Below are 23,790 nucleotides of genomic sequence, written 5' to 3' on the forward strand. Positions count from 1 at the left end.
TAGTAATTGTCATAGCAGAACACTTGGCATTGGTTGAAAGTGTTTGAAACAAGATGTGCCTAAAAAGATCCTCGGTGGTTACTTACAACTTCTTTATGTTGTGTGTTTGTTTGCATGTTCATGAGTGTTCCGTGTGCCTGTTGGTGTGTGAGGGTGTGGGCAAGTGTGGAGCTTCCTGAAGCCAGCCTGCAGTGTGAGTCTTCACCTCCCACACTGTTTGAGACTGGGTCTTTCTTGTTTGTTACTGTGTTGTGTATACCAGGCTAGCCAGCCAACAGGCTTCTGAGAATTCTCCAGCCTCTGCTTCCTATCTCAGTGTGGGCTTGCAGGGACTGCAGATGTGCACTACTGTGGGTGTGCAGGGACCGAAGTTGCACACTACTGTATGTGGCTCATACTCTAAGGTATGATCTCAGGTCTTCTTTCCTCTGCTGACATCTCCTTATCCATCTACTGAACTATCTCATTAGTCTAAGAATTTCACATTGGTGAAGATGTGTGTATTATCTCTAGATGAAAGACATAAAACTCGAGACCAAAGAACTGGAAAGAGACTGGGACTGAGAAGCGTGACTGTGGTTGCCTCCGGCTCTGGGCCCTGAGCATCTCTCTAAGTTAGGCTACTACCTGTTTTACTACATGGCTTCTATACATTGGCCTTACTTTTACCCTGCCTGACTGGCACATCTGGTGATTCCATTCAGTAAAGGCAGCGTCGTCTTCTCCGCTGTTAAAGCTAAGTGGCAAGAATAAAATGCGCCCCAGAAGATTGTTAGAATTTAGGGCAAAGGAGTCAAGCTAGAGGAACAGATCTTGGTATGGAGCCACTGACCAAGGGTGAAAGGAAAACAATCACTTTTTAGTGGTCCAGATGCTTTTTTAAATAACCAGTGAGGTTTTTATTATTATTATTATTATTATTTTTTTAATGTGCAGCAAATCTAAAGTGCAGGGTATACATAGAAAGCAGGTGTGAGGATTAACTAAACCAGACCTGACTAGGAGCAGTATCAAGAAGTTGTGAATTCTCTCAGAACCCCATCAATTGTATCCCACTCACCTTACTACTTATCTAATGAAACGCAAACACCAGCAAATATTCAGTTGAGGATGAACACTCATACTAAAATTACACAGAGGGCAGCCTTCACCAGACTACTTCATAAATGATACATGTTCCCGTGAGCCACGCAGGCCAAGAGAATGTGATCTGGTACCCTCATTTCTAGATTCAGAGATGTTGAGAAAACAAGCATAGGACCCAAGGATGAATGCAGAAAAGAAGGAGGCCAAGGACAGAAACACGTAGCATCTCTAGTACAAAGCTCACATGGGGACCAGCAAGAAGGCTCAGAGTGTGAAGGCGCTTCCTCTAAGCCTGATGACCTGAGTTCAGTCCCTGGGATTCACAAGGTGGAAGAAGAAAACCAACTCCCAGATTTCCACTGCACTCACTCTGAGGCACAACCCCCTGCATACAAAGTAATTAACTAACAAATGCAAATCTAAAACAATTGGCATGATAAGGTTAGTCTCTCTCTTTTTTATTTTTTTAATATCACAAACTTGATAGACCTCTTCCTCTTATCTAGGTAGAGTTTTAACATTGTATTTATTCTGGAGGGTGTGGGGTGAAAACAGCACCCCCAACGCCCAGCACCTAATTGAAGCCTGCTTTTCATCAGAGACCTCCCTGCCTGTAAGCTAAGTTCCTGTCTCTTCGGTCCTCAGTGCCCATCCACACTGTCCTTGAATCACACGGCTTGGTTTGTTTATTGGTGTGTCCCTGACTAAGTTTAGAAAGTACTGTCAAGGACAACAGCCTCCTGTTCCTTTTAACATTTCCCATGGTGCTTTGCATATTGTGGCCATAGATGTCATTCATCAGTACAAAGTATAAAGACATATTAAAATGCCATAGATATTGCCGTAATACACCACAAATGCCGCATTTGATAGTCCATGTCTAACTTGAGATCTTAATTGAAAAGTACAAGGGGGCTAAGGCTGTAGTTCATTTGGTAAAGTTCTTACCATATACAAAGCCATGGATTTGGTTCCCAGCACCACACAAAACTGCCCCCCTCCCCTGTAATCTTACCACTTGGGAAGTAGAGTCAGGAGAACCAGGAGAACAGGAGTTCAAGGTTATCCTCCAGGAGGTACCAAGTTTGAGATCAGCCTGCCAAAATGGGACCCTGTCTCAAAAACAAGCAAAAAATATAAAATGCTAGTGAGTCAAAAATAAAGGTTAAATAAACCTATAAATAGGTTATAAATAAATAAATAGGATAACTAAATAGGATAAACCTATAGTTATAAATAAATACAAAATATCATACGGTGTATTGAGCATGGGAGGATATGAACACAGTGCTATTCCACATCTTGTGATGGGTTGGGATCAAACCAGTTATTAATGCTTGTGTAGAGCTTCCCTTGTCAGCAAAACGTTCTGGAGTAGAGATCAGTATCGAAGGGAGAGCCGTCAGGGGGATGTTTTCATCCTGGAATAACCCTAGTGAAATTCTTCAGTTACCACAAACAGCCGGGAACAATTTTTGAATTGGGAATCAAATTCAGAAAGTTTACATTCTTCTAGAAAAGGTATCCACTCTCCCATGTGTATGGGTTTGCTCTTTCATAGCACCACTGTGGCTTCATTTTGTATGTTATCCCTAGACAGAAAGCACAGGGCTGTATTTTATCCGTATGCATCTTCTGGGCCCGTGTGGGCAATCAGCCAATAATGAAAGAAACTCTAACAACACGGTTCCGTTTCTCTAGCAGTTTAGAATGTGTGTGTTTCATGCAGAACCTAGCTAGAGTTGGGTTGCAATTGCTGGCGGTGCTGGTCTTTGTAATGATGTGCTATTTTGCACATTATCCTTATGCAAGAATGTATGCGTGAGTTACATTCCAATTCGAAAGCTATAGGATGTTCAGTCCAGCAAAGAGGGGACGTAACTCTTGCAGTCAGTATTGCCATATATGGGTATTTTCTTATTCCTTTCAACCAGCCACCTACACGGGGCAAGTATAGGTTGGTTAAACATCAGTTAGAAACCTTAGCTTATGTGTTCTTTCACTAAGGCCTGCACTCAACTGTGCTCGTGTCTATAATGTTAACACATCTCTCTGGTGCTAGCACAGGCCACCTGGCTGGAGATGTGCTTGGTGATGTTAACATACCACAGTGCAATGCTTGGGAATTGGAGACTTTTGCATCTGGGAGACATGGCTAATGATATATGTGTTTCTTTCCATTCATGCTTGCCGCTATTGTTATCATCCCTCGAAGTCTCTTACACCCCAACTTAAATTCATAAAATTCATCCTACCTTCCCTGAGAACCCCTTTAAGACAATTTTGTTATTACATTTTATTCATTTATTTAATGTTATTTAATGTGTGTGTGTAGGTCAGAGGATAATTTTTGTGTGAGGCCGTTCTCTCCTTCCATCACGTGGGTGTTTGGGGGTCCATCTCGTGACGTTGGTCACAGCAGCCAGCGTCTTTATCCACTTGCTGAGTCCTGAGAGCTTTATCCCTGCCTCTTTCATGCTCATGCATGTGATAAAAGTTGACTACCACAAATGTCGTTCTTTCATTTTAACTGTAAATTATCTGAAGAGATGAAAGAGAGGAGAATCTGTAACGAGTGCCTTTGATTTATGACCCTGGCCCTTAGTTCTTCGGAGTCATAGACCTTCTTTTAAGGGTTTGTTTCAGGAGAGGAAAAACCTCTGAGCAAACATGTGGTTTATCATCATTGAAATGATCAACATGGCCACGGTTGACTGCGGGTTAATCTCCAAAGGATGAAATACAGTTGCTGTGTTGAAAAGCCATTGGTTATTTCTCGTCACCAAGGATGTGGGCAGACATTCCTAGAAGAACATTCTGCACAGTCACCAGTCTTTGTAACTCACAGCCATCAAGACCCATCTCAATTCTGGTCTGCCATAGCTCTCCCCTGGACCCATCCTAAGCCTTTACACCTCACACCCAGCCTTGGACACTGCAGTTTTGCTTAAGATCTCAGTAAAAACAGGAGCTAATGTTTCTAGTATCTTCTTGCCTTGCTTTGTCATTTTGAAATTGAAACCGAAAGCCAGGGCAGAATTCAGAGCTACTCAAAAACAGGCTTGTTAGCATCTTCAAGTCATTTTCTTGGAGAGAACTCATTGAAGAAATAATCTGTTTCTTTAGTAGCTTTGACTTTCAACTGCAGGGCAGCAGCCATTTCCCAGGATCAGATTCTAGGATATCTGTTGATAACCAGAGCCAGGCTTCCAGCCTATCCACTGCTTCTGGGTTTGCACTCCACTGAACCTTTTGACTGAAGGAGTTTTATTAATGACATCAAAGTAAAAAAAAAAAAAAAAAAAAGTACTGAGCTATAACATTAACTCTAGGAAATGTTGACCTCTGACCCTCCGCTGCCCATGTCTAGAGGGAGAGCTTCATTGGGTTGAGCTGAGGCTCGCTACAGCAAAGCTGTGTTTCCTTTGCTTGTGGCTGGGTGTAAGTTTAGTGGGGCCTTTAAAGGAAAAAAAAAAAGTCTGTGGTTGAATTTTTTGACTTAAAGCTGTTTTGAAATGCCAAACAGCCTGAATTCTTGGGAAACTCATTTGAATGAGACCAGCTGTAACTTAAGAGTGTATATATGTATCCCTACTGTGAAAATCTGAAATATCCCCAAATTTGAAGCTTTTAGAACGGCAACCTGCTGCAGTAGAAAAATCCCACTGAAGCCTGTTTGGTGAAGAAAAATTACTTAAAATGTTATATAAAACTGACATTCGGGCTAGGTGTGCTACAAGTTGTAAGTGAAATACAGGTTTGCTTTTATGTTCAGATCTTATCCATCAGATACTCAATTAATTTATATGCAAGTATTTTTCAATCTTGAAAACTCCCAAACCTGGATCACTTGCAGTTCCAAGCACTTCCTATTCAGGATGGTCAGCCATTATATCCCTGCCTAAGCCTTCATTCAGGGCAAGAAACCTCCTGAAGATTTGGCACACATCTTAGATCCATGGATCTCAACCCAGACATCTGAAGACATTTTTGATAGTCACCAATGGGGACAATTAAGGGGTATTAACTCTGGCACCAAATAGAGTCCCGAGGTCCTGCTGAATACTTGCCAGTTTAAAGAACAGTCTCCCACCACCAAATTATCTGGCCCTAAATGCCACTGAGTCTGGAGTTAAGAGCCCTCCTTTCAACTTTCTCCCTTCCCTCATTTCCAGTGTGTTTTAGTAGATAAGCTATAGGCGGAGTAGAGAGTAGAGAAGAATAGCATTGTGGGGCATCTCTTTCTTTTTTTTTCCGATCTGATTGTAATTATACCCTGGTTCCTCTATCTTGACACAAAAAAGTATAAAACTTGTTTCTGATTTTATAGCACCCCACTTTAGACTTTTAAAGAGACTTTTAAATCATTGGAACTTTAAAAAAATAGACTATGGGACTTTTAAAAGTTGCACTGTATTTTGTCTTATGATATTAACATGAGATTTGGGGGATAAACAAGAAAGGAAAGGTTATAGTTAAACAGTCATCTATCTGTGTGTCAACTTGACAAAGGGTGAAGTTAATATGGCTAATCTCCACGGTCAAGTGAGCATACCTGGGAATAGGGAACCTTGAGTAAGGAATTTCCTCCATTAGATTGGCATGTGAACATACCTCTGGGGGCACTTTTTTTTTTTTTTTTTTTTTTTTCCCCGAGACAGGGTTTCTCTGTGTAGCCCTGGCTGTCCTAGAACTCACTCCGTAGACCAGGATGGCCTGGAACTCAGAAATCCGCCTGCCTCTACCTCCCAAGTGCTGGGATTAAAGGCGTGCGCCACCACTGCCTGGCGGGGGCACTTTTCTTAATTGTTAGTTTATATAGAAGGACCAAGCACACTAGGCAGTGCCACCCTTGGGTGGGTAGTCTTGGGTTACATAAGAAAGCTGGCTGAGCGCAAACAGAAAGAAGCAAGCCAGTAAACAGCATTTGTCTATGGTCTCTGCAACAGTTCTTACCTCCAGGCTCTGCCATTGAGCTTTGTTTCTGAGTTCTTGTCCTAACACTGCTCCTTGATTCGGAACCAGAACTAATGAGCCAAATATCCTCTCTGGTTTTTTTTTTTTTTTTTTTTTTTTTTTTTTAATATCACAGCAACAGAGAGACAAACTAGAAGAGGCCATACACAATTTGAACCAGTTATCTTAGATTCTGTTTTATGCATTTGGGAAGAGACCAAAAGGTGTAAGTGTGGTCTGCTGGGCCATGGCTTATTTGTTAGAGCTGAGTCCTGTGTTTATGTTCCTCAAAGCACTTGTATTAGTTTTCTGTTACTACTGTAACAGTTTCTTACAAACCTTGTGGCGTCAAAAGACACAGTGTCTTGACTTAAGGTTCTTTAGATCCTAAAGCCAAGGTGGATCTGAGCACAGTGCAGTTCCAAGGGCTGTATCTATTTTTGGCGGAGCTCCAGAGAGAAATTCATACCCTGTTCTAGTTCCTGGAGGCCACGTATACTCTAAGCTGTGTGACGTCATCCTCCATCTTCAAAGTCAGCGCTTCCACTGTACCTGTGGTTACTTCTTTTTTGACATTTCTTCTTTCTCCTTCCTCCATTTTCAAGCCTTTGTCCCTCCTGTGTAGCTGAGGATACCCTTCCCCCTCACGATAACTAATGCAATGCCAGGAAAGGCATTTCTGTGTTCTAGAGATTTGGGTATGGACATCTTTGCAGGGGAGAGGTCACTATTCTGCTTATCCCAGTCCATAAGGTGTGTGGCTACTGCCTAGTGCTTCTGTTCACTACCTTGAGAAAGAGTATTTAAAACGTGTGTGTGTGTGTGTGTGTGTGTGTGTGTGTGTGTGTGTGTACGTGTATGTGTTTTAAGGCCCCTGTTTAGTCTCTCCGAAGGATATTTTATCTAGTTGATATACAGTGACAGAAAACCCATGGAGATGAAAGTAAGTGCTTTAATTGGCTAAAACTTTTCAGTAAGGGAGAAGGCAAAAGGGAGAGGGAAAGAGGTGAAGACACGCCAGGCAGTGCTTCTCAACCTTCTTAGGACTGCGGCCCTTTAAAACAGTTCCTCATGTTGTGGGACCCCCAACCATGAAATTATTCTCATTGCTGTCTCACAACTGTAATTTTGCTACTGTTACAAATCGTAATGTAAATATTTTGGGAACTGGAGGGTTGCCAAAGGGGTCATGACCCATCGGCTGAGAACGGCTGCACCAACTCTAGCAGCTGGACAGACAGCTTCATCCTCACTTGGGGGTAAGGAAGTAGCTTGTTGAAAAGTCTGATTCCTGAACCCCAAAAACAACATTAAGTAGGTCAAGGGTGGGGCTAATTTTGGAGACTGATAGGTCAAAGGTGTAGACTTTGGATGTTGAATGTAAACTTCACTGAGTTGTACCTCTAATCCTGGGATTTTATATATCATGAGTACTCTTATTTATTTTGCATGAAAGGCTTGATATAACATTCAAGAAATATTGCTGTAGAAATATATATATATATATATTAGGATATGTTGCATTTATTTGTGTGTATGTTTGCATGTATTTGCATGTATGTATTATGTATGTATGTATGTATGTATGTATGTGTTTGTGTATGTATATATGTGCACATGTATATTTTTGTATATGTGTATGTGGTGTTGAGGCTTGGATATGCTACAGCATGAACAGAGTTCAGGGGATCATGTGTGGCAGTTGCTTTTCTTCCACCACATGGGTCCTGTGATCAAACTTAGGTCATCATACTCAGCATCGGGTGCCTTTACTTGCTAAGACATCTAGCTGGCTCATGAATTCCTATTTTAAAGCAGAACTGCAATTTAATAACATAAAATAGAACATGTGTAATGCTGATATTAGCGTTCAAATAGACATATACATCTGTTCTTGGTATTATCTTTTATCTCTCTAAGATTTATGTCTTGGTAGATGCCAACCCCTGTCATGCTAAGGCATGTTCACATTTTGAATCTAGTGGTTTTGACTTCTGATGGTTCATTTACAACAGTGTCATCTCTCTGTGATTAGCTCTTGTTGATACAAAGGGGACTAATGCTCGTTAATAACTGAAGTTCGTTAATAACTAAAGACCTGTGGACAAGTTAATAGACTCTCTGGATCTCTTTTCAATCAGTCCTAACCAGAAAGAGTTCAGCAGTCCCCTCCTTGTGCTTCTTCAGACCTATTTTCTTCATAGAGCAATCTGAGGCTCTCTTGCACATCGTGTTTCCCCTGTGCTGTTCCACAGCCTCTCTGTCTTTCTCTCATTCTCTGAATTGCAGAGAAATCATGCCACTCTGGGCATACTTTCTGGCTGAAGCGCAGACTCATTAAAGACCCCATTCATAGCACCCCCATTCATTTCAGCCCCCATTCATAGCACCCCCATTCATATCACAGCTCATTTATAGCACACCCCTCATTCGTAGTGCACCCCCCCACTCAAAATATACCCCCCATTCATAGCACACCTCCCATTCATAGCACCCCCATTCATATCACATCCCATTTATAGTACACCCCATTTATAGCATACCCCTCATTCATAATGCACCCCCATTCGAAGTACACCCCCATTCAAAGCACATACCCCTACTCATAGCACACGCCTCCATGCCTAGCACACCCCCTTCCTGTGGACAGGTAGCTGGTATACTATCTCCCCAAAACTGTGTGTTGGTGAAACTACTGGTGCCTTCACTGTCTTAGAAACTCACAGGCAGTGTCTCACGTTCAAGGAGATGTGTGAAACTTCCCAAGGACGTTTGTGCCGGCTCACTGGGGAAGAGTTATTTACTATGCTTTTGTGAGTCACCATGATGTCATCCCCTCAAGAATCAGCTACAGTAAATTTACTTTAATGAGGACAGTTTGGGAGGGAGATGATATGTTCCACGTGGAACCTTGGCACAGACCACAAAGTGGAGTTGCTGGCACGTGGCCGTGGTGAGCCACGGCAGTTAGTTAGGCGTTGCTTGACCAAATTCATATTCATATCTTGTCGGTTTCCAACGAGCCAAAGATTAAAAATAACATTTGTTTCTGTTTTTATAACTGCCTGAAAATTATCCCAAGTCACTTTATTTTATTTAGCTTGACTTTTAATCTCGTTTTAAATATGTGACCTTTCAAGCAGTCGGGAAATGCATCCTAACAACTTGGCAGTGCTACGTGGGACAGTTTGCTTTAAGTATTTGGGATTGAACCCCTTTCCCTTTATGTGATCATTTGAACAGCACACCGCTGTCCCAGTACTATCTATGGTCTCAGTTTGAGATCTACAGTTGTCAATATTTATCAGCAAGGGACACAGTCCAAGACCTCCAGTAGATGCCTGAGACAACAGAGTATCAAGTCTTACATATCCTGATTCTTTCATCTATATTATCTGTCCAGTGAGGTTTAATTTAGAAGTTATGCACTGGGAGACATTAGCAACAGTAGCTACTGGTAACGTAGAACAGCTATAATAAAATCCTTTAAAGATGTTACGCGACTCACTCTCTCAAGGTCTCTTACTATTCTGTGGATCTGAGCAAGCTCAGCATATGGTTTCCCTTCTTATGATTTTGCGAAGTTTCCCTGCTTGCCACTTTTTTCTCTTTGGCTTATTCAAACCAGCCGCATCACCACTATTGTACTCTGGGCAGAGTGGGACAGCGTGACATTTAATTACGCTCCTCGACATGGTGTGCAAATCGAAACTTAAGAATTGCTTCTTTCTGGAGCTTTTCCATCAATATCTGCAGATCAGAGTTGACCTCAAGTTACGGGAACCATAGAAAAGGTAAAAAATAAGGGGGCAGTGTAAAGGGGTACTGTTACACAGAGGTCAGACCTTTCTAGAGCCAGGTTTGGCAGCATTGTAGAGAGGTGACAGAGGAACACATGAGTTGTCAGACCTTTGTCAGGAAGGGTATAATGTCAGTAGAGGCAGGAAAGGGGAATTATTGAGATGGTAAAACCAGGAAGTAGAGTTGACAGGATTTGGGACCTGCTCACTTGGGAGGCTCAGAAGGAGCAGAGGGAGTGACTCTGGTATGTCCAGATTGCATCATTCAGTGATGTGATGGTATGAGGACCAGCCTGACTGAACCCATAGACACCATGCTGCCAGGGTCCCCTCTTAGCAGCTGCCATTGCTTTATTGATGGTCCCTTAGTTCTTCCCTTCTTGGTTAGGAATTATAGCCAGGACCCCACATCCCCTCATTTGGCCTGGGGTAGTCTGTAGTATCTAGGGCTCAGGAGTGAGCTCAAGGTACCTAAAATACTGGTGTAAAATTGGGCAGCAAAGGAACAGAGTTAGGATAGCCTTGTCCCAACAGCTTAACGTGCTTTGAGCTTGCTCATCTGGACTTTTAAGAACAATGGGCAGAGTTTGGTGTTCACCAAATTGGTATGGCATCCCTTCTCTGTTTAGGAACAAAGTCTGGGAAAACAGTCTTTTGTGGTACTGCACACTGAGGAGGCCCACTGAAACAGAAACAGAACTGGGCCTCAAAAATTGTAATTACTTATGCGTTCCCGTAAGTAAATATTTGAAGTAGACTAGAATGGCAGTGTCAGGAAGTGGGACTAAGAGGTCAACTGTGCCATGCCCCTCCCCCACCTTTGTGGTGGTTGGACATCTCCATTGAGAATGATTCATGGAAAGAAGCATGAGAGTGGGAGTGTAGGTATCAGAAGACAGCAAGCGTTGTGGGCGACTATGTCACCCCACCTAGGTGGTGGACCTTCCAGGTGGGAAGACAGCAATCAGGTAGGAACGTTTACTGAAGTTACACAGTGGGGGCCATTCAAGCACCTTTCTTAACTTACAGGCTACATAGATGGTCAATACACTGAATAGTCTGCTCTTGGCCATGTTCCTATGGCAAGTGCATAGGTCTTCAACTTACTTGCTCTATCTAAGAGAAAGACTGTTGGAGGAGGAGAAAGTCTGCCTCTTGAAGGCAAAGTACCCAGAAAGGCCTGCTACCACTGAATATGTATCGTGTCAATTAAAATGGTGTAGCATCATTTCCAAAGAGTAATTAGGAAGCCAAGAAAATGGGACAGATTCTGGCTCTGTATCCTATATGCTGTGATCCAAATGGCAATAGTCATTAAAGAGACCTATGCTTGCTGGTGGCAGCCCTGTTGGAAGCAGAGTTAGATATAGAACTCTTGAACAACCATGGGACTGCTGGCAATGGGCGTGGGTGGGCGGAGATTAAGGATGGCTGAGTATTTAAAATAGGCAAGATATAAGCAGTAGATGGCTGGACACACCCCAGATTCAAGTTCTTTTTTGCCAAACATTAATGCACTGCCCTACTTTTCCCTAATGTTAGCTCACATTAGGAAAGAACTAATTCTCTTTCTGAGAATGTTCCAGAGAAGTTGGCATGGACCGCCTCGTAGAATCCTGCTGTCTGTACTATAGAGAACGCTAGCCTCCTTAGTAATATCTAAAACATTTGGAAGAATTACATTGCTAATCTGTTGAATCTTAGGACTAAAGGGAAGGAACTTTAGAAAGAAAATTCACATTAAAAAATTATGTCCTCGTTCTTCTCTTCCTCCTCCTCTGTTTCTTCTGACCCTAGTTTCTCCTGCCCTCCTCCAGCTTGTCCTTCCCTGGCTCCTCTTCCTCTGACTTCTCCCCTATCTTCTCTTCTAATTCCTCCTTCTCTTCGCTGGACCTTGGAGCTCACACATGCTAAGCCCATATTTTACAACTTGGCTATCCTCTTACCCCTCATGCCTGGGTTCTTAGTCATCAACTGATTAGAGAAAAAACAAAATGAGAGCAAGCTTATTTTCATTTGTTCAGCACTGTCACAAACCAAGTCACCAGAAATCATAAAGATGCCGGTTATCTACCAATAGTCTTGAGAGACATGTCCACACGAAGGAGGCCACCTGACACCTAGACAGAGGGTATGCAGATGAGGCCATATTGATGGGATCCATGCTAGAAACACTTTGGAAGAAAGGGAGAGACAGAGTAGATCCAGATAGAATGTATCTGGAGCTGGGCAATAGCCAAGAATTAAGACTAGTCTATAAGGTATCCAACATATCTTTCAGGGCTCTGGGTAATGCAAGGAAAGGCACCTGTAGGGAGAGAAATGAAAGACAAGGGGGTAGAGAGAGGTAGGGGATGAATAATGCTGAGCCAACTGCCCTGAGAGAGCAGAGGTTTGGAAAGCACTGGAAACAGCACCTTCGAGGTGACTGACATTTCCTCTGACCTTGTTTCATAAACGTTCTGTCAGAGGGAGAAGCAGGGATGCGGGCAGTGAGGGTGCTCTGGATTGCATTTATATAACATCCTTATCAGTGTTCTGTCCTCCTGACCTTTGAAGAATCAAAAGGTTGAGCTTCACCACATCCAGGAAATGTGGCTCTTGAGTGAGACTGGGGGATGGCCCAGTGGGGAAAGAAAGCTCTTGCTGTACAGGTGTGAGGACTAGAGTTCAGATTCCCAGAATCCACGTAAATGCAGGGTGGGCTCCATGGGCAAGCCTGTAATTCTGGTGCCTTGGGGGCACAGATGGGACTTTTAGATACTTGTAGCAGCAAGCTCTGGATTCAATTGAGAGACCCTGCTTCAAAGAATAAGGTAGAAAGCAATCTAGGAAGACTCTCAACATCAAACTCAGCTTCTACACACACACACACACACACACACACACGCACATCACTGCACTTGTAGAATATGTGCACACACATCCAAATGTGCATACACACAGGCACATATGCCCCCCCCCACAAGTATGGTAGAAAAGGATTTCCAAGTGTTTTAAAATTCCATTTGAATTTCTAATGCATTGTGGTTAAATATAATCTGCCTCATCAAAAGTCTTTTGAGGTCCTTGACAAACATAAAAAGTATTAAAAGGACTCAAGAGTTGGGGCTGTAGCACAACTATAAGATGCTGAGTGCCTACTGTGCACTCACAAGCTCCCAAGCTTTATGGTGTGTGTGTTAGTGTATGAGTGTGTGTATGTGTGTATGTGAGTATGTGAGTGTGTATTAGTATATGAAAGTGTGTGTGTGTGAAAGTGTGTGTGAGTGTGTATGTAAGAGTGTGTGTGTGTATATGAGTGTGCATTAGTGTATGAAAGTATATGGGAGAGTACATGTGTGTGTGAGAGAGAGAGAGAGAAAGAAGAGAGAGAGAGAGTGTGTGTGTGTATGTTTGTGTATAGATAGGATGAATGAACTAGATTTACGTGATAAATATTTTACATGATAAATATTCTGTATTATTTTTTGTTCTGTCTTTTATTAAGACTGGATCTCATTTATCCCAAGCCAGCCTAGATTTTTTTTTTTTTATAGCAAGGATGATCTTGGGTGGTCATCCTCCTGCCTCTGCCTCCCTAGTCCTGGTCAGTGAGACATACATCACCATGGTTCATCGGATGCTGGAGATCAAGCCAACAATGCTACATATCCAGCCTTGGCCAAGGTTATTGCTTAATAATTTAACCTCATAGCAGCTAGCAAGTGTGGTCCTGTAATTTACAGTCAGCACCTCAAGGGTATTCCCTGAAATTATCCCAACGTTTTAAATTCCTCTCATCCCTGTCTTAGGATTCTTCTTTAATGGAATATAACCTCCCACTGAACACTGTGGCTCATAGATGGTGCATGCTTCTCCCTGTTTTGAAAAAATAAGAAGCAATATTTATCAGGCACTTTCCTTTAAATCCATACTTTATTTACAGGAAGGCTTATGCAAGCTTACCAGCTTGATTGACTGTCTTTTTAAAAAAAAAAAAAAAAAAAAATCCAACCCTTATCCTCCATTGCATTATCCTGTCTGGCTGGTTCTCTCCGAAGCTGTTTCTTCTTATGTTTCCAAACTCATATGTTTTTCTAACGCTGTTTGAGACATTTTTGTGTGTTAATTAGTAGCATCTGCTCCTTATGTCAGAAGACAACAGTGCTTTCCTTCTACAAAGTGTCCAAATTGCAGGTTAAGTGGAAGCATCCTTGCTGTCTAAGCTGTTGCTACTGTTGGTTATTTTTAACTGGCAACAACTTACCTTTGGTCAGGCTTCAGGACTTTGGAAAGCTTAGCCGATTTTGGTTACAGCATGATTTATAAATGGCAGTGGGTTTTGTTGCATTTTTTCATGATTCTTCTTTTTTTTTTTTTTTTTTTTTTTTTTTTTTTTTTTTTTTTTTTTTTTTTCTAATTCTAGTATCTTCTGACTATGGGTGCTACCCCAACACGATAAGTGTGAACCAGTTCCTTGGTGTCTGCAGAGATAGGTCCCAGGACCTTCAGAGATACCAAAATCCCCTATAAATAAAATAGCACAGTGTTTGCATAAACCCACACAGTTCCTGTCCTGTGTTTCACATCATCTTGAGATTGCTCATACTGCCTAACACGCAGTGTGAACACTCCGTTATCTGTTGTGTCATATCGCTTAGAGATAGAGCAACTGCAGAAAACATTTACCAAAAAAAAAAATCCGTATATTTTCCATATAGAGCATATTTTTCCCAAGTGTGTGTGTGTGTGTCTGTGTGTCTGTGTGTGTGTCTGTGTGTGTGCGTGTGCATTCTCATGTGGGTGCAGATGTAGGTGTGCATATATGTGTGTGCACATGTACATGGAGGCCACAGGTCAACCTTGTTGTTTGAGACAGGATCTGGTACTAGAATGGGTGCTGGTTAGTTTGGCTAAGTTGGGTGACCTTTGAGCCCCAGTGATCCTTCTGTGTCTGCTTCTGCAACACTGGAGTTGAGAGTGTGTTCCCATGCCTAGTGTTTTACATGGGTGCTGGGCATCAAACCTTGGTCCTTATGCTTGCATGGGGAGCTCTTTGCTAGCTGAGCTATCTCCTCAGTCCCTGCATGACTATTTTTGGTCCTCTCTTGGTTGAACCCATGGACTCGGAGCTGACAGATGCTGAATTCTGCTAGTATGGATCAAAACTATGCTGTTAGTTGTTTTGTGATGGACTTTACCCTACTGAGAGTAAGAAGTCTGCACCTTTAAACCAGAAATGCTTTCCTTCTGACACAATACCACTCTGGATTTGAATTGAGGCAGAAGTCAGACAGGATGCCTCCCACTTTTGTATTGCATACGTCTGTGTCAGTGAACAATGGCGATGTCTTAATTCACTCGTTTCAATAACTAGAGGGACAATAGGCTTTGCATTTTATAGAATCCAAAGGCTTTGAAAACAATTTGGTTTCTCTTCTTTCTACTGAAACCATGTTGTCTGAATTCTCTGTTACCAACTAAGGATTTTTTTTCCCTACTTATTATTCAGAAAAATCCAAACAAATCATGGTGGTTGCTTCCCTTGATGTTCGAGCACTTTTTCTCACCACTAAGCATGGTAGCCCCAACCCTGCCACGATTCTACCCTCTGTAATTTCAGTTACTTTCAGTCAACAGAGAAAAAAAAAATTAAATGGAAAATTCCAGAAGTAAATAACTCAAAGGTTCCAACAAGTTTTATCACAGCATGCTGTTCTATTGCATTATTAGTTATCACTAATTTCTTACTGCACCTAATTCATAAATTTAAATCATCATCCTGTGTTGGCTGGTTAATTGTCCACTTGACAGAAAGTAGAATTGCCCGAGAGATGACTTCTGAGAACCCTGGTGAGGGATTATCTTGACTGTGTTAATCAATATGGGAAGACCCATCTTAATTATGGGAAGGACCATTCCCTGGACAGGGATCCTGGACTGCTGTAGTGAAGAGAGGCAACTAAGCTGCTGCCTGCCCTCATTCCTTTCTTCCTCCCACTGTGGACATGATATAATTGTCTGCCTTGAGCTTCTGTTGTCTCAGTTTTTCCAAGATGGTATGCTATCCCCTGAACTTTGAGCTGAAGGTTTCCTTTATTCCCTTTCCTCATTAAATTCTTTTGGTCCTAGTAATTAAATGGCACAATATGAGAAGAAAATACAACACATGTGTGCTGATGTATAAGAATTGTACATAGGTGTTGGCAGTGCATACAGTTTCAGGCATCCAATGGGGGTCTTGGAATGGGGCCTTTGCAGATACATGGGACTGTGTGTGTGTGTGTGTGTGTGTGTGTGTGTGTGTGTGTCCACATGCATGCAGATACATGTGTGTGTAGTGTATATATGTATGTGTGTATGTATGTGTGTGTATGTATGTGTGTGTGTATACATGCATGTGAAGGCCCCAGAACAACCTCAGCTGTCTTTCCTTGGGGCACTTACTAGCTTTTAGTGTCATTGAGACACAGGATTTTTCACTGACTTGGCACTTGTCAAGTAAGCTATACTATGTGACAATGTGCCTAGGGAGCTGCTTGCCTTCCTCCCAAGTATTGGGGTTTGAAGTACAGTTTTTACCTGCTTTTTGTTTGATTGGATTGTTGTTGCTTTAATAAATTCTGGAAATTGGATTGAACTCAGGTCTTTCTATTTGCAAGCCAGATATTTTACAGGCCCAGCCAACTCTCGGGCCCAGTACTCTCTGGTTTAAATAACAACTTTTACATATAAAGAAGGACACAGCCTGGTGGAACACACAGCAGAGCCTTTGCAAACTGTCCTATATCCAGCCCAGTAAAGTAAATGGAGCCCGATGTGCCAGGTTAAGGATTTTCTTCAACAGCAAGAAATGTCCCCTTCATCCTCTCTGACAGTTACATAGCCTGTACATGTTGTTTAGGGGTGTCTAAGAAGAAATGTAGAGGTCCGAGGAAGGTCGATAGGATGGAGATGTGTGTGCCAAGCTCATCCTTTGTGCTAAGGGTGAGTTAGCAGCACCTTCTGTACTGGAAAGTCAAAACTTCAAACGTGTGCATTCTAGATAATAGATAGGATTGTCTTCCACCTGTCAGCTAGATGCTGTGTCCTGAGGTTGCACAACCTTCCAAAATAGCATGACCAGATAGCAATAAACTATGCAAACATTCACATCTATGGAGTCTATTTCCGACACACACCATAGCACCCAAATGACATCCCGTGACCTTTGCCCCATTCTACTATTGGAGCAAGTCACACACTCTAATCAGCACTCAAATGGAAAATGTCAGCAAGGTGTGAATATCAAGACGTGGAGCCACTGGAGACCCCTTGGAGGCTGCCTGTGACAATACAGGTGCTATGATTTGTGTCTCCCATCCTGTGCCCATGAATATGTATAACTGTTTCCCTGATCTTCCGTAGTCTTTCCCAGCCTGCTTAGAGGCAGCACAGTTCTCAGACATGATTAGATCAGGAGCTAGGAGGAAGCTCCGATTCTTCCTCTCACACAATTTGTCAACGTGACTCCGTGAATGGATGCAGAACTCCACCAGTTCTAGACTCAGGACCATGCACATACAAGGCAAGGGCTCTCTCACTGAGATGCACTGCCAGCCCACCCCACCTCCTTTTTAGACAGGCTCTCATTAAGAGACCCTAGCTTTACAAATAGTTATCATTCTAGGTCTGCACCCCAAGATGCTCTCATGACTCTTTGTAGTAAATGGCTCTGTGTTCAGCCATGCACTGTGACTGCTCTTCCTGTAAGAGATGGAATGACCTTGAACGTATAAGACAAGACATCATACCACTCCATGCAAAGCCTCTACTCTCTTTCCTCCGTAACGTAAAACTCAATGTCTTTTCAGTAGCCTGTGGGAGTTTTTATGCTTGTAAAGTTATTTCTGTGTCTTTAAATTTTTGTGAAACATATTTATAGATAAGAAATATCACAAGTGTGGATCTCTGTGATAGTATGGATATGTATGTTTTGTGGTTCATCTAGAATTCAGTTATTTTTTTTACTTAAATATTTATTTTTATTTGTGTGTGTGTGTGTGTGTTTTGTGTGAATATGTGCCACATGTGTGGGTACCAAAGGAGGGCAGAGGAGAGCATCCAATCCCTAACAGCTGGAGTTAACAGATAGTTGTAATGGATCCCAAATGAATGCTGGGTCCTCTCAAAGAGCCGGAGGAACTCTTAACTGCTGAGCCATCTCTCTCCAGTGTCTTACTTTATTTTTTGAAACACAGTCTCATTATATGGTACACATTGGTCTCTTTGTCCTCTTGTCTCCATTTCTCAAGTACTGGAATTATAGACCATGCCAGCATATCAGCTTTAGAGTTTATTTCCCGTTCTGTATATAATAAAGGTTTTTTTTTTTTTTCTCTTTCCAAATAAGGAGCTACTTTCCCCAGTAGCATTATTAAATGAACGACCCTTTCACCACTGAGGAAAGATCCCACCATGGATCCTTTAATTTCTTCCTGTGTTGTCTATGTGTGATTGTTACATTGTAAAGCTATACCTACTAGCTCAGATAAGTCACAAAGGATCCAGTTGTATTTGTAGAGATTGTGTTGGTGGTAGGATATTCAAATATATGCAAAACAATGTGAATTAGAAATCACAGTTAATTTTAGAAAATTTTATTGGATACATTAGGAATTAATTCTGCTTAGGAGGCTAAGACTTTGGTTGAAAAATATCTATCCAGCTAGACCAAGGGTGGCAAACAAGTTTCACAGTGGCAAGCTTTATTGTGTTTGGCTTATTTTGACATAGCACCCCTTGGTTATGACCCTCCAGAAAAGTATCCCCCAAATGCCTATGAAATCTGAACACACACTAGAGATACATTTACATACTCATGGTTTCTAGTCACATACTCAAGCATGTCCACAGATGGGCTTCTCCACTCCTCCCCCCACCTCCAGTCCTGGGATTCTGACCATATTTGTGTTTCCTTTTGTTTTGTATTATTGTTGCTTTTCTTCATTTTCTTGAAAAAGCTTCATGTATCATACTTGCTTCAAAATCACTTTGTAGTCAAAGATGACTACAAAGGTAGAACTGAGTGGAACTCACAGTAGCCCTACCTCAGCCTCCCTGTTGATTTCTGGGATTATAAGTAAGTACTACGTTGCCCAGCTAGTGGTTTTCTTTTGTAACCCATCACAGTGTATGTAGTTGAGGATCGTCTGGGAATCACAAAATGAGTCCTTTTTAACTCCATCCTCACTGGGATGTGGAAAAATGGAAACTGTTGTTTCCTTGGATCTCTCTCTCTCTCTCTGTCTGTCTGTCTGTCTGTCTCTCTCTCTCTCTGTCTCTCTCTCTCTCTCTCTCTCTCTCTCTCTCTCTCTCTCTCTCTCTCTCTCTCTCTCTCTCTGTCTCTCTCTTTCTCTGTAAATACCATGGGCACTGCTTCTCCAGTCTCCAGACGCATGGCTTTTTCAGCCAGTGAAACTCCCCTCCCCTTTGACTACCCCAGTCCCCCATGCTCTCTCAACATACAAATGGATTTTGCTCATAGACAGGTGACAGCAATATAATCTGGAAAGGAATTTCTTTGTTAAGGACAAAGGCAAATCTGAACATTGAGCTCCGTGCCTTAATAGAAACCTTAGGATACTGGTGAGCTCCTTTAGTTTAAAGCCACTTTGCGTAGCATTAAATGATTTTAATATTCTTTAAAAGTCAAAGAGAACTGAAGGCAGTGCTCCATGCCTATAATCCCAGTGCTTGGGAGGTACACTGGGCTACCTTAGGAGACAGGGGCCATCCTGGGCTATCAGGCAAAACTGTATCTCAAAATAAAAATAAAAGTGAAAGAAATAAATGAATCAATTAACGTAAAGAGTTCAACCCAAAGTCTAGTCAGCGTCCTGACTCACTTCCTCTGTCTTTACGATGTGTAAGGCTCTCTCTAGGGTGGGTGGGAGAGTCATTGTAGAAGTTTCATGAAGTGGCAGAGAACTTGTCCAATTCTAAAAGACCCAGGTAGAAAGTTGGTGGCTGTAAGGGGGGGGGGGGGGGGAAAACAGGTGCTATTTTTAGTTCCAAGAAAAAAAAGTTTGACGACCACTAATAACTTTCGAGATAAAGGCTCTCCTTCCTGTTTCCTCCGAATTTTGTCTTTCCCAAGACAGGTTTTCTTTGAACTTGGAGGCTTATCCTGATTTGTGTTACTGTTACTACTACATACTGCCCCCATCAAGGGGGTAAGTTACAGTTCAAGAAAACTGCTCAGACGAAGAGAGGTGCTCTTAAAACCCCATCTTCTGTGGGTACCCGTGTCCTCTAGAAAAATCAAAGGGCATTTCTGTCTCCTGTCAGACGCACTTCCAGACTGGACACTCATTGCATGGCACTGAAGCCGATTCACCTTACTGTGTGGGCCAAGATCCCTGCAGTTTCTGTTGGAATGGTCCACATGAATCTAACCAGATAACCAGAAACCCCTGGAACTCCTCTTAGAAAATGCTGACTGTTCTGTAAAGCAATAGCCTGTAAAGTCTTTCAAAGGGTCAGTTACGGACTGGGGCTGTAACTCAGTTGTTGGGAGTGTTTGCTCAGTAAGCAAGATACCCTGAGTTTGCTCCTTAGCACAGCATAGATTGAGCAAGGTAGTGTACACCTATAATCCCAGCACTAGGCAGGTGGAGGAAAGAGGATCAGAAGTTCAAGGTCATCCTTAGCTACATAGTAAGTTCAAGGAATACTTGAGACCCTGCTGCAAGAAAACAAATAAAAATGTTAGTTATCCCAATGACCTAGATGTACATGAAAGGTTACACTTTATAAGTGGATGGTGTGATGGTAGCTTTCTTGGTCATCCCAGAAGCCCTTCTGAGATTCTTAACGTTTATTTAGCATTGTATGTGGTCACCAGGCATTGCCTTGCTTCCTTATACTCTAAAAAGGAAACTGGTAACGAAAAACAGATCTGTTTATACTCTCGACAACTGCTAGGGCTGGAAAGAATCTCATTTACCTATACTGTGCCTGTGGGGAGCCATGACATGAAGACCAAAACACGGGAGCTGACATAGGTTAAGAGGTCCTTTCATGTGATGATCAGGGGAGGGGAGGTGCTGGCCCTGGTTGCTTCTGTTCTGTGTTAGAGACCATTTTTTTTATTTCAGTTCAAGCCAAAGAAAATAGGTCATTGAGACCCTCTTGGGTTTTGTTGTTGTTGTTTTCTTTCTGTTGTTGCCACTGTTTTGAGGTAGCCTTCTGTTCTCTTGCTATGTGGCCCTGGCCACCCCCAACTGGCAATGTATACTCTACTAGCCTTGTATTTGGGGTGACCTTTTGACTGTATGGACTGCAGCCATACATCTCCATGCCTAGCCTTTGTGTCTTTCCTATGGGGGGGTCAGCTTCAGCCCTAATTCCTGTCTCAGTCTTAATATAAAAGTTGGGGGAGGGGCAAAGTGTCTATTTTCAGGCTCTCTCCTCCAACATCCAGAACTACAGTTACAGTCTGATGTAGCCACCATCCTCAGAACTGGGTGACAACCCTCCCACAGGCTTTCAAGATAGATAGGAGACAAGTATTGCAAAGCTACAAAATTAAAGTGGAGGGAGACAGACTCCTTTCAAGTCAGCTTCCAAACTCTCAAGAGGCCACTATCAAAAACCAGAACAGTAGGGTTTGGCCATGGTTCAGGAGGAACTGGTACCCTAGCTGGGGACAAAAGAATTTTAAATACAGCTCATGAAGGAAAAGAACTTTCCAGAATGGCCATATGATAGGCGGTTCCAGTGTAGGCTTCAGCTGTTCCCAGTCAGGGTGAGGAGTCATGAATACCTTTACTGTTCCTTTCATACCTACCATGTACTGTAATTAGCACTTTCCATCCTGGGAGGAGATGGTATTTATCAACTTTATCAAGAGGTAGATAGGGGGAAATCCATCAACTAGCCCTGTATAGTGCAAAATGGAAATTTCCTTTCTCTTGCATGCTATTGGTCTTTTGTTCTATCTTAAAAGCTCTATATTTAAAAAAAATATAATATAATGAGCAGATGGATGCTCATTCAAGCGTGAGTGAGCTTGAAAACAGGAATGGTTTAGGGTAAGTCACCCCATTAGAGTTGGCATTTACAGGTTTTTAATTTCGTCTGAATTAATTATTTGGTGAGCTGGGATATTTTTTGTAAATAAGATGCATAGTCAGTTCCCCCCATAGCTCAAGCAATAACATAGTTTTGAAAATGTTTTCATGACAAAGAGCCAGGAAAGTAGCCAAATTAACTTATCATGTTCATCTCTAAACCATTTCAGAATAGTAAGACCTGAGGGGAAGGCATTTTTAAACACAGAAGGCCTCTGTGTAGCCTATGCTGGCCTTGAACTCCCAAGCCTCCTGCCTCCTGAATGCTGGGATTATAGGCATACAGCATCATCACACACAGCAGTCTCAGACTGTAACAGGCTGAACGAGTGATTTAAAACAAAAACAAAACAAAACTTCCTCTACTTTTTACCCTTAGTACCTAGAAGTTATTATGTTTAGTTATTCAAACCTAAAGAATCTTTCCTTTATTCCATTCAGTTAGTAAATTTGATATTTTGCAAGTACTTGCCTATTGGAAAATACTATCTTCCCCAGCATAGGTTTACTTTATTCATTCTCTCTCTCTCTTTCTTCTCTCTTCTCTCTTCTCTCTTCTCTCTTCTCTCTTCTCTCTTCTCTCTTCTCTCTTCTCTCTTCTCTCTTCTCCTCTCTCCTCTCTCTCTCTCTGCATGTGTGTGTATGTGTCTCCTTCCCTCCCTCTTTCCTCTCTTCTTTTTCTTTTCTCCTTCCTTTCTCTCTTTCTTTCTTTCCAGTATTTTAGGGCACCACTGTAGAGGATATGTGATAGCTTCCTTTAGGTGATTGACACGCTTGTTTGACATTATGAGATAGACATTGAGAACACCCAGGGATTTCCCCTGCATAATCACCAACTGCTTGAAGTGGCATTTTCCACTCTGACTTGCTGTTTGGTTTTGTTAGATTGCAGCGTCCTGGAACAGAATGAAAGGATCTGTGTTCAAACGGCAAAAGTAAGGTTACAGTAGACCCTGAGCAAAACAGAGTGGACTCCAGCCTGCACGAATGAGCTTGAAACAGGAATGGTTTGGGGTAAGTCATCCCTGGGTTGGTGTTTACATGCTTTAAATTTCATTTGGAGTATTTATTTGATGTGCTGTGATATTTTAGTGAATAAGATACATAGCTAATTTTTTTCCCATGGCTTAAGCAATAAGACCTCAGGGCAAGACACTTGTGGTTAGGGAAAATGAAACAAAACAAACAAACAAACAAACAAACAAAAAAACAAAAACCAAAAAATAACAAAGACTAGCAACAACAAAAACACAAGTGCCCACACAAGTCTACACACAAACAATAAATAATCTGTGTGGTCTGTAAGTTCTATTTTAGTCAAATTCATAAGGGATTAATGAGTCATACAGAAGGTCTAGCTATCTGGTGATACTCTTATACAATACTGTAGTCAGTACTGGAGCAGGTAAGGTGAAGCTAGCATCAGTAGTTTCTAGCACATTCCACAAGTGCTTCCTGTGTAACTTGTAAACATGAGGTGCACTGTGGTCAATTGAAAGAAGTGTGTAATTTATGATCAAGTTAGTATTTTCTTCAGACTTTTGCTCTGTTCTTCATGTTGGCAACCTTTTGGTTCTCACTTCCATTTTTCTCTAATATGTATCATATATTTGTTGTGAAATATAAGCGACCCTCCTGGCTGTAGAATATAGACCTTGGTCATTCTGTTTATTGGTGTTCTTGGTCCCCTGAGTGACCACCTTTGCCTGAGTTATAGTCTAAGAATTCCAAGTTTTAATTACATATTCTTTTTTTAAAAAAAATCCTAACTATATACTAAAACAACATAGGTTCTTCTGCATGTCTTTTTGGCTTTATTCCTGGAAGCAATCCTCAGATTTGAGCCTGTTCAT

The 23,790-nt window shown here is 41.9% G+C and overlaps 1 protein-coding gene across 18 annotated transcripts in view; it reads left to right on the top strand.

Moving 5' to 3' along the window:
- Nucleotides 1-23,790, top strand: part of Atxn1 (ataxin 1) — a 410,394-nt gene that overhangs the window by 89,949 nt on the left and 296,655 nt on the right. For all 18 annotated transcript variants that reach the window (XM_076939095.1, XM_076939097.1, XM_034510061.2 and 15 more), the window contains one exon: nucleotides 22,823-22,951. The gene's annotated coding sequence lies outside the window, so the exon portion shown is untranslated. The remainder of the gene's footprint in view (nucleotides 1-22,822; nucleotides 22,952-23,790) is intronic.

The sequence above is a fragment of the Arvicanthis niloticus genome, chromosome 8, assembly GCF_011762505.2.
Source record: "Arvicanthis niloticus isolate mArvNil1 chromosome 8, mArvNil1.pat.X, whole genome shotgun sequence".
Classification (NCBI taxonomy): Eukaryota; Metazoa; Chordata; class Mammalia; order Rodentia; family Muridae; genus Arvicanthis; species Arvicanthis niloticus.